Here is an 11,817-nt window from a genome sequence, read left to right on the forward strand (position 1 = left end):
AGGCACTCAAAAATTATTTCCTCTTCTCCTATAGAAAAGTTAAACATTCTGGTCAATTGGTGGTTCTCCCATATTGCAGGACCCTTCTAACAGCAGAAATCATCATCCCCACACAAGATTATGGCAAGTTTTAAGTACAATGTAATTTCAAGGGAAATATCACAAAAAAGGAATATCACAATCCAACTCATACTGACAATCAGAAACACAAGGAATGAGTTCTCCCAGGCTGGGGCCAAATCCCATGTGTTAAGGGTCAGATGGCCATATAATTAATCACCCAAAACAGGACAAAGTTCAGAATGAAAGGACATGATGTTAATAATTACTTGGGGATAATGTGCAGACACCAGGACTGACTGTCCTGGACAAACTAGAACATACAATCACATTAGCTTTGCAACTCAAGCTCCATGGCTCAAGAAGCCAACTCACTATTTTTCAGGGAGGAAGCATGGGGAAAGAGAAAGACATCTTTGGTGGAATGCTTTGTAATTCTAGGCTCTGAACACCTTTAAAGATTTTATGGCACACAATTGAGAAGATAATGGAATTTAAACCCCCAGGCTTACATAGACACCTGTCTCCTGGCTCGCTTCCACTCTGGCCAATAAGTCTTTTCCCACTTTGGGATCTCTGAACATGCTGTCTTCCATTCTTGAAATGCTCTTTCCACTACTCACAAAACTTTTTATCTGGTGAATTTCTGTTACCCTTCAAGCATCAGCTTAAAGCATCACTATTTTTTAGAGAATGGTTTACCTGACCACCTCTGCACAAACCCCAATCTAAATAGAATCTGTCAATGTACCTGTTCCTTTCTCTTTCATAGCACTTTCAAAATTATCTGTTAATATATTTCTGAGAAAATTTTTGTTTTTTATTAAGTTCGATTAGCCAACATACAGTACATCACTAGTTTTTAATCCAGTGTTCAATGATTCATTAGTTGCATGTAACACCCAGTGCTCGTCAGATCATATGCCCTCCTAAGGCCCATCACCCAGTCACCCCACCCCCATCCTCCTCCCTTCTGTAGCTTTGAAGGAACCTTCTGCAGCCCTTAATTTGTTTCCCAGAGTCCAGAGTCTCTCATGGCTTGTCTCCCTCTCTGATTTCTTCCCATTCAGTTTTCCCTCCCTTCCCCTATGGTCCTCTGCACTATTCCTTATGTTTCACAGATGAGTTAAACCATGTGATAATTGTCTTTCTATGCTTGACTTATTTCACTTAGCCTAAATACCCTCCAGCTCCATACACATCAATGCATCATTTCTGAGATGGCTGAGTAATATTTCATTGTATATATGTACTACAACTTCTTTATCCATTCATCCGTTGAAGGGCAACTCAACTCCGTCCATAGTTTGCCTATTGTGGACATTGCTGTTATGAACATTGGGGTGCATCTGCCCCTTCTTTTTACTACATCTATATCTTTGGAGTAAATACCCTGTAGTACAACTGCTGGTCATATGGTAGTTCCATTTTTAATATCTTGAGGAACCTCTATATTGTTTTCTAGAGTGGCTATTCCAGCTTGAATAACTTTTTAAAGTTTATCTTCCTGTAGAATATGTTTCATGAAAGAAACAATATAGGGACTGTATCCCTTCTGCTCATTGCTGTATCCCTAGGCACATGTTACAGTGTCTGTTAGAACTGTACATTGAACGAATCAATCCACTGATAAGGAAAAGAAGCTGAATTTAAGAAACATCTACTGTGTTCCATTTAATCCTTACAGCAACTTCAGAAAATCCATATAATTTCCAAATTAGAGACAGGAAAACTTAGACTCTTCATATTATGTAGCCTACACAAAGTGATCCAGTGGGCAGATTACCTGAGTCAACTTTCCAGACACTCACTTTTACCTGTGTGAAAATACCTAGAATACTAAATCAGTCACAAGAAAGTAGCCTGATACAGAGTTAATCATAACAATGAATGGTAACTAGAGTTCTGAGTATTTTGTCCCAACTGAAGAATTCATTCTGTTCTCACCACAACAAAACCCATCTCCCTGGAGCCTGTGGAATGTCCCTGCCTACTCTCTTCTGGATTCCTCCCTCCTAAATGGGATTACATGAACCATGCTAATTTCTGAGGACTTCATTCCTTTTCCCTGGGGTAGATGCAGACTGTGTCCTTCTATTATCATACTAAGCACAAAAGGTGAGTTAATTAACTTGCCCAAGATCATGCAACCACTAAGTGGCAAAGCTGGCTTTAGTTTAGGTCTGCCTGCCCCCCAGGCTCTTAACCCCACCTTAGAAGAGTAGTTAACTAGAAGATCTTCATAATTATGCTACAGTCCTGACCACAAGGTCTGGTCATTGTCAGTTACACTTCCATGATTCCCAAGTTATCTCAACGCTAAAGTCTTCCACTGGCCTAAAAAGTCTTCCCTATACAGACAAAGAAAGATCATCCAGAGAGATGTCCCCTAAACTGTTTCCCATGCCATATTCATTAATAGAAACGTGGACCCCAGAGATCTCACTGTGAGAATGTCAGTCCCTTTTCCACTGGTGGTTCTCAGTCATTATAACATGAGGGTGTATCTACCTATAAAAGAGGCCTTTCTCTGATCTCACGTCCCAATCTTAGAGGCATCTAACTCCACTGACTTAAACAGCAATCCTTAAGTACACAATAGACCTTTATTTCATAGAAAGACCAAGAAAAAAATATCTATTTCCTGCTTCCTATCATACAGGCCTCTGGGTACCTCCACTGAATTTCCTCTTGCTTTCTTTGTTCAAGTTTACTTTCCACTGGTGAGTTTCTTCCCAGATGCACTCCTTGAAGGGAGGGGGCGGGGTAGCAAATTGCCACCTGCCCCTGGGACTGCCGGGCCGGAAGAGCCTTCCCAGTGGGTGTCTCTCAGAGGAAGGAAGAGCAGATGTGTGACCTGAAATCAACTGGGTTTGGGCCAAAAGCCTCAGGTGTCTCTGACACCTGCTGCTTACATGCCATACCTATTAGTGCTGTCACCCAATGAATAGATGCCACAGGAAAACTTTGTAAATCACTAAATGTTAGTAGATCAGTTAGCTTAGAAAATGACTTGTAAGTTAACTCTGCTGGTTCAAGGCGGCTAAGACACTGAGATACTCTAGAAGTTTAAAATATTACGTGAGCTAAATACACACACACATACACACACACACACACACACACACACACACATAAATGTTTCCAAAAGCTAAATATATTTTTTTTCCTGGTACACTTTTCATTTTGCAGATGTTTCTCCAATGGTTATGTATTACTTTCATGATTATATTGGTTTATAATTATTAAAATAAGATTATATTTTTACTCACAATAAGACTTGATAAGTGAATTAAAATGTCAAGTTTAATAATAATGTGAGGAGGTAAATGAGAATGGAACACTTATAAAACACTCATAGAAGAAGATTCTCTAACAGAAATCAAATGATGACACTTCATTTTACATCACTACAGGGTAAAACCACAATGGTTTCTTATGGCACTTATAATAAAATTCTAAATCCTCATCATAGACTAAAAGGCCCAACATAATCTGGCCCCCACTAGCATCTTAGATCACACCTCCTACCATCCACCTCCTTCCTCACTGTGATTGGTTCCTTGAATATGACAGCCTTCCCTGCTTCAGGACATTTATACAAGCTATCCCCTTTGCCCGGAACACTCTGCCCTTTTGCCTGCACATGACCTCTCCTTGAATGGATACTCAACTCAAATGCCACCTCCTCAGCAAGGCCTTTCCTGATTACTCAATCCCAATCAGCCCCTTCCCATTGTCTCCATAGTCACCATCTGGAACAATGCCTGTCTCATTTTCTTGACATTTACTACTGTCAGAAATTATTTCATTCATTTATTTCTTCCAAACTGTTATACATTTATTTTTTTATTTTTTTTTAATTTATTTATCTGACACAGAGAGAGAGGGATAAAGAGAGAGAGAGCGAGCGAGCACAAGCAGGCTGAGCGGCAGAGGGAAAGGGAGAAGCAGACTCTCTGCTGAGCAGGGAGTCTGACATAGGTCTTGATCCCTATGTCCCTGGGACCATGACCAGAGCCAAAGGCAAAGGCTTAACTGGCTGAGCCACCCAGGTGCCCCTAAAATGTTAATACATTTTAATAGAAGATGTAATCATGACTCTCATCAACATATAAAATGAACACATATCAGAGATCTTAACTCCAAAACTTATAAGGTAACCAGTGAAATGCTACAACCAGTTCAAAAGAGAAGTCTGGAGTGCCTGGGTGGCTCAGTGGGTTAAGCCGCTGCTTTCGGCTCAGGTCATGATCTCAGGGTCCTGGGATCGAGTCCCGCATCGGGCTCTCTGCTCAGCAGGGAGCCTGCTTCCTCCTCTCTCTCTCTCTCTGCCTGCCTCTCTGCCTACTTGTGATCTCTCTCTGTCAAATATATAAATAAAATCTTAAAAAAAAAAAAAAGAGAGAGAAGTCCAAATGTCACAGGCTGATATTCAGCTAAGGAATGAAGAAATCAATTTATAAACTAATGTTAAACTGGCAAAAATACTCCACAGCAACAGGGTGATAATCAAATGCATTCCACCAGACACCATCTGCATTTTTATGGACAGGAATTAGTTGTATTCCTTACAGTTTTCTATAACTCCTACCTCTACAAAGTTGTAAAACAGCCTAGTTGAAGACAACCCACAGCATCAAATAATCTCCAGAGACACCAGATTCACCGGCAGGATATTCAGTAATCTCTTTTGTCCATTTCAAAGCTATCCACAGTTTTTCCTTATATTGTCTATTACTATCTCAAATTATCTTGTTCCTTTAGTTGTTCTTTTTTCTAATCTCTCTGCCCTGGAATATAAGTTTCATAAGAGCAGAAACTGCCTGCCTTATTCACCAGGTTTTCCCCAAAGCCCAGAATTATGGCTGATTTATACTATGTGTTCAGAAATATTTGTTGAATAAAGAGGTGACCAATAATAACCTGAAAAAATGAGTCACACTCATAATTTTTAAAAATTAAAATTAAAGTAAGATGATCACTTCTTCCCTTTCATATTTGCCAAGAACAGTGTAAAGTTCCATCAAGTTCTGCTGAGTCTATAAAAAGAACCATGGACTGTCAGCAGTCAGACTACCACACTCCCTACTAAGGCATGAGCTGCACTTTCTAGAATCTCCTTCTCAGGCACTTCAGAGTTAAGAGTTTGCCAAAGGGAAGAACTCATAGTCAATGTGGAAGGCAGAAGTGAAGCAGAAGCCAGGGACCTAGTGGCCAGAGGCAATGACTTTCTGGGCCTGCCCATAAGCTCCCACTCTGCAATCATGGTGGCAGATGGTGGTAAACTCCAACATCTCCATGAGTTCCGACTTCTCCACCCGTTCTGGGCTGAAGTCATCAGTGACAGATCTTCCCAACTTCTGGCACAGTCTTCCAAGACCTTCCCTTCCACACCCTTCCCACACTCCTATATGCCTAATTACTACATGAAACTCTTTTCCCTAAAAAACTTGCAGTGAGTGGTTTTATTTTCTTGCCCAAACCCAGACTGATACAAAAAGGATTACACACACTGCTGGGGTAAATGCCTTTCTCTTTGATTCAACAAGTATGCATTAAGCAGTTACCAGGTCTTGGAGAACAACAATTCAATAAATTGGATTAAAAAAAAAGGAAACAGTACACAAAAAGTAAACAACCTTTGACCCAGTGATTCCATTCTTAAGAATTAATCTGTGACAAGGAAGCAATTGTTAATCCAGATGAAGATCTAAGTTTATGTAAAAGGATGCTACTGGGAGCAAAAGTAACACATTTTTCCAAAATAAGCAAAGAATAAAAAGTCCAATGATAGGAAAGTAGTTTAAAATTTAAGGTGTCTTCATAAAGTAAATTATTATTATATGAGTCATGAGTTTTTTAATTACTTCATGATACAGTAAAATTACCACAACTAAAATTAAGTGAAAGTGCCATATATCAAATAATGTACAAAGTATTTCAATTTACTAAAATAAAAAATAAAATGAAAGCCCCACTCTGTAGTACATTATCTTCCTGATTTTGGGCAGATCAGTTAACTTTCTGAATACCAGTTTCCATATCTGTCAAGTGGAGATCATATGGCTTTCCTACAGAATCAGATGATAAAAGTGTTTTATCTAAAGCACCAGACCAACATAAGGGGCCTTACACACTGCACCCTCACTGCACAGTAGGAAGAGAACACCATAGTGGTTAGCACCAAGCCCTCAGGAGTCAGTAGCCAGGGTTCGAATCTTGGCTTGGCCACTAACAGTGTCATACTAAGAAATTCACTTTGCCTCTGTACCTCAGTTTTTGTATCTGAAAAAACAGACATAAAACTAGTATTATTTCATATTGTTATTATGGAAACCAAGTCAGATAACTTATGCAATGTTCAGGACAGCACTTAGTACATGGTAAAAGTTAAATAGATGGTAATATCTTCCTCTAGGATTAATTTGTCCAGGATCACCTACTTAATACTGATATTAGAGAGACAAGCGTATAAGTTGCAATATTAACTAACACCTGCACTTTATATACTCTGCTCCAGATCTTCACAACAACACTACGAAGTAGGCATTGTCACCCCAATGCTACAATCGAGGCATCTGGAATTCAGTGAAGTTGTGACGTCCCCAGGCACAAGCTGGAAAACAAGAGTCAGAGCTTCATCCTATGTCCCCATGTCAAGCTAACTCCATCCTCCTATGACCCTTCCCACTGAGCCATAAACAATAGCAAACTTTAATTTCAGGTTTCTGGAAACACTGGGACCCTCTGCATTATTTTAATCACTAATATTGTGGAATCCTTTTTTACCTCAGACATGAAGAACCAGCTCTTAAGCATTATCACTGTATCCCAGAGTACCCAGGATGGTGCCTGGCTAGGAGCAAGCCCCAGTACATTAAGGTCAAATGAATAAAAAAATGCATGCACGCCAAGCCAATGGGGGAAAGAAAGAATAATCTTCTCCTACCTATTAAGGCTTTTCTTTTTAATAGCAAGAATAAATGCTGAGATAACTAGCCATGAAAATAGTAACCACTCAGCTCCCAGCAAACAACTGTAATCTCCGTGACTAGTCCCCCATCAACTTCAGTCAATAGTGCAATCCTATGGCACATTAAGCTCAGAATTTGATCCTAAAGAAACACAATCAGTAGGCGCATAGGCAATTGTTCTGATTAAATACAGCCTGCTGGAATTAAAACACCACAGGCTGTTTGCAGAGCTCCTTGGTTTTAATTAGATGAACCCCATTTTAAGAGCAAAGACACAAGAATGTATTCTTCAGGCCTGGTGGAGTGACAAATGTAATTAGTCTACGATCTAGTGAGGCTGATCTGCATCCAGTTGTGGAAATTACAAGATGATCAATTAAAGCTGCCCAACCTAATTCCTCGAAGTCTCATTTGGTGGACTGAGGTAGGCACTTCTCCTTGCATCAGCCCTCAGGGAGCAATTTCTCTCACCAGCATTCCCACTGGAAGGGAACTAACATTTGTTACCATCTGATTATGCACCAAGCTCTGAGCTTTAGCATTTCCAAAACCATCTCTATCAGTCCTCCCAGTGACCACGATTTTACCAATGTGCAAACTGAGGCACAGAGAGGTTATGTAACTTATTTTGACATGCATCTGGGAAGTGGTAGAGCTTGGATTCAAACCTGGAGTTGCCTGGTTTCAAAGATGTTGGTGTTAGTTGGGGCAGGCAAGAGGTAGGCCTGCCTGGGTTCAAATCCTGGCTCCTGTACACAATGAGAGAGCCTTAGCAAGTTTCTTAAATGTATCCATCCTCAGTAGCCTCATCTGTCAAGTGGATATCATAGTAGTGCCTGTTTCATAAAACATGCACGAAAAGTAAGTCAGACTGCGTGAAGAACAGAGAGTTGTTATCGGCTGTTAACCTGATTCTCAGGGAGTGATGCTGATTACATCTCTGAGGTGTCAGAGAAGTGAGCAAGTAGGGTCCAGAGAGTCGCACACATTTGGATATTAAGTGCCAGATCAAGGACTCAAATTAGCACCAGACCCCTTAAACACTCAACCAAGTGCCACAGACTTTCACTTTACTTTGCTGATCCTCAGAACAAACCAGCCAGATGGGGAGCACAGAAGCCCTAAGTAAGGAGACTGACTGAGCCCATCAATGAGGCGACCGCCTGTGGCCCCCATACATTGGCACAGAGAGGCAAGCTCAACCTCCTCCCACCCCGCAGTGTCTGTGGCACCCATGCTGTGAAGGCTGAGTGAATGGTGAGGCTGGTCCAACTGCTCTGCCACTTATTAACTGCGAGACCCTGTTCTCTCACTTGCAGGCCAGAGATGGCAGGAGTCCCAAGCTCATATATACCGCTGTTGTAAGTGTTTATTTTTTTTTAACATCTTAATTTTAAATTTTTTTCAGTGTTCCAAGATACATTGTTCACGTACCATACCCAGTGCTCCATGTAATACATGTCCTTAATACCCACCACCAGGCTCACCCAACCCCCCCAACTCACCTCCCTTCCAAAACCCTCAGTTCTTTTCTCAGAGTCCACAGTCTCTCATGCTTCATCTCCCACTCGGACTTCCAACTCACTTTTCCTTTCCTTCTCTTAATGTCATCCATGTTATTTCTTATGCTCCACAAGTGAAACCATATGATAACTCTCTCTGCTTGACTTATTTCACTCAGTATAATCTCCAGTCCCGCCAACATTGATACAAAAGTTGGATATTCATCCTTCCTGATGGCTGAGTAATATTCCCTTGTATATATGGACCACATCTTCTTCATTCACTCATCTGTTGAAGGACGTCTTGGCTCTTTCCACAGTCCGGTGATTGTGGCCATTGCTGCTATGAACACTGGGGTACAGATGGCCCTTCTTTTCACTACATCTGTTTCTTTGGGGTAAATACCCAGTAGTGCAATTGCAGGGAAGCTATATTTTTAATTTCTTAAGGAATCTCCACACTGTTTTCCAAAGTGGCTGTACCAACTTGCATTCCCACCAATAGTGTAAGAGGGTTCCCCTTTCTCCACATCCTCTCCAACACTTGGTGTTTCCTGTCCTGTTAATTCTGGCCATTGTAACAGGTGTAAGGTGGTATCTCAATGCGGTTTTGATTTGAATTTCCCTGATGACTAATGATGATGTTGTAAGTGTTTAAATAAGTTATTGCTAGGGGAGTATTTAGGACTGTGCTGGGCACAAGTTCATGTTGCTGTAGCCAAGTTCTGTTATCTCTGCATGGGAATACAACAGTTCTTTCCTTCTTTAATGCTTGCAGATTTAATGATAATCCATGTAAAATGCTTACAATGGTTGTCAATATTTGAGGAAGCAACAGGTCGATGCTGTTTGTCTTCATCATGTAGCAGCAGCGATGGTGGTGGTGGTGACAGTAAACCACCAAAGTACAAATCTCCCATGGAGAGAATCCTCCCTAGATTGCTACCAGACCTTTCATACCTTCCGGCATGGTGCTTTTGGTTTGCTTCCCTTCCTGAAAAATGTCCTTGTTTACTCCTGGCAGAAGAACAGTGATAAGTTTACCCATTATCGCCAATAACAGGGAGAGTCCGTCTTGCTAAGGATACAGAAAGACAAAGTTCATGGCCTTAGTATTTACCTCCTAGAGCAGCTAGAAGGATGAAACAGGACAATTCATGGTTTAGGGGATCAACGAAGATCATGGTTTAGGGGATGCACCAGAACTTCTCAGTGCTTCACAAACAACGCTTGTGTTCAGAATATCACAGCAAGTGATCCGAAGATCTTCCAGCTCTAACACTCTTCAAATGGAAGACGATTTGTCTGCAGATTTCTTTGTATGCTGGCTTAGGGTGATGTTAAGACAACAATCTTTGGACAGCAGTGCCCCCTAATGATCCCATACCAATTTAAGACATAATAAGTCCAAAATCTCAACCCAAGAAATTGATACTCAAATTACCTACGCCAGTTAACTCAAAAATGACTTAGCTCTTTTCAACTCTATCCGGCTGTGTTCTAGTCACTGTGAAGAAAAGCAAAAGATTCAGAAAATGTGGTGCCTACTAGTGCTGCTTCAAGAACCCCTATGTCTCTCTTTAGCGGCACAGCATGTCTCTCACCCTGCCCCTCTGTGCTCCAGCTGCACTGACCTTCTTTTCATTACCTGAAACAACTGCTCTCCTGACCTCACTATCCACAAACTTTGTTTCCTCTTTCTGAATAGCTCTTTTGCTCCTTCCCTCTGTGCCTCAGCACCTCTCCATCTTATCATCAGCCATCTTTCAGGTCTCCCACAAATGTCACAGAAAGGTGTGACCCCACACCCAAGGTGAGGACGCGCCCTCTTGTCACCTTTGTCTCAGGCTTCATTTTGTTCTGTAGGCTTTATTGCAACCACAATTACATCACTGACTGGGTCACTGGGTGCAATGTTTACCGGAGCAACTCGACCAGGTGGTAGGCTCCATGAGGGCAAACTCACACCTATATCTCTGCCCCCAATACAGCTCAGTAACATTCCTTAAAATTGTGCTTCCTTATTTCAATAATCACAACAGAGTGTCAGATATTTTGGTGTTTGAGTTTTTTCTATTTTCTTCATCAGAAAAGGAAGAGTAGCAGATTAAATTCCTTACAACAACCTGGTATTAAAAGGTACTGAAATGTCTGTTTTCAAATATCTTGTTAAAATAAATTCACTTTCACTGTGAATTGGTTTAGGGGGCCAATACTGCACAGAAATAAAGCCCCATGGGTTTTGGAAGTATCTACCGAGGTTACAATCCATTCACTCTTCGGCCCATTAATTCTACTTCTAGAAATCTACCAGGCTAAAGCATGAAATGACAAATGCATGTGGTCATTAATTGTAGCATTATCTGTAAGTCAAAATATCAAAGACAAGGAGCCATGCAGTGTGGTTCAATAAGCCATGGTACATCCATAAAATGGAGTACAGTTGACCCTTGAACAACACAGGAGTTAGGGGCACTGACCCCTTCTCCATGCAAATATCTGCACATAACTTTGACTCCCCGAAAATGTAACTCTTAAAAGCTTACTGCTGACTAGAAGTCTTACTGACAACATAAATAGTCAACCAGCACATATTTTGGATGTTGTATATGTTATATACTGAATGTGTACAATAAAGTAAGCTAGAGAAAAGAAAATGATATTAAGAAAACCACAAGGGGGACACCTGGGTGGCTCAGTTGGTTGAGCATCCAACTCTTGATTTCTACTCAGGTTGTGATCTCAGAGTTGTGCGATCAAACCCTACATCTGGCTCTGTGATCAGTGCAGAGTCTGCTTGTCCTTCTCCCTCGGCTCCTCCCTGTGCTTGCACTCTCTCGCTCTCTTTCTTGCTCTCAAATAAATAAACAAAATCTTGTTTAAAAAATCATAAGGAAGAGAAAAAAAGATTTTTTTTAATTTATTTACTGAAAAAAAAAATCCATGTATAAATGGACCCAAGCATGTCAAACCTGTATTGCTTGGGGGTCATCTGTCCTATGTGGTCACAAAAACAAAACAAGGGAAGCTTGGGTGGCTCAGCTGGTTGAGTGCCTGCCTTCTCAGGTCATGAGAGTCCCACATTGTGCTCCCTGCTCAGCAGGGAGCCTGCTTTTCCCTCTACCTTCTGCTCCCCCTGCTTCGTCTCTCTCTTTCCAACAAATAAATAAATAAAGTCTTAAAAAAAAAAAAATGAGGACAATCTCCACATAGTAATATGTAGAGTTCCCCAAGGTATACTGCTAAGTGAAAACAGGAATGTATAGAACAGTTATAAT

The sequence above is a fragment of the Mustela putorius genome, unplaced genomic scaffold, assembly GCF_011764305.1.
Source record: "Mustela putorius furo isolate JIRA1106 unplaced genomic scaffold, ASM1176430v1.1 tig00000228_pilon_pilon_pilon, whole genome shotgun sequence".
Classification (NCBI taxonomy): Eukaryota; Metazoa; Chordata; class Mammalia; order Carnivora; family Mustelidae; genus Mustela; species Mustela putorius.